Consider the following 566-nt stretch of genomic DNA (forward strand, 5'->3'; position numbering starts at 1 on the left):
CATAAAGTACTCTCTGCATCACTGACAGGGGATGGCAGGAAATTTGAATCTAACAGTTACCAACAAGGGCCCTAAACTTGGTGGTCGGTGAAACAGATAAGTATGGGAAGATAAGTGTGGGAGCTTGCTGGGCAGACTGGATTGGCCGATTGGTCTTTTTCTGCCGTCATTTCTATGTTTCTATGTAAAGCTCTATGGAATAGGCTTGATTCTGGTTGACTCTGGAATGGTCTTTCCTCAGCAGATGGAATTGATGGTGTATGCAAAATGCCACAGATTGAACCATTTTTAATGATGTGCATCACATGCAGTAATACCTGACCTGTGTCAGTTTGATTTTCTAATAATATCTTGTTCTTCTGTGCTTTTCTCTTCTGCCATTCTGCACCTCTGTGAGTTTGGAAGTGCATTATAAAAATAGATGGGAGCATGGGAAAAGGTTGTGATGCAAAACTGGCCAGCAGAAGGTCTTGATGTAAAACCTAAAACATAAGCCTCAGAGGAACCATTTATTTATTATAAGCATTTTTTCACAGGCACAAAATAGGAAAAAAGCCTTTCGTAAA

The sequence above is a fragment of the Rhinatrema bivittatum genome, chromosome 2 (assembly GCF_901001135.1).
Source record: "Rhinatrema bivittatum chromosome 2, aRhiBiv1.1, whole genome shotgun sequence".
NCBI lineage: Eukaryota > Metazoa > Chordata > Amphibia > Gymnophiona > Rhinatrematidae > Rhinatrema > Rhinatrema bivittatum.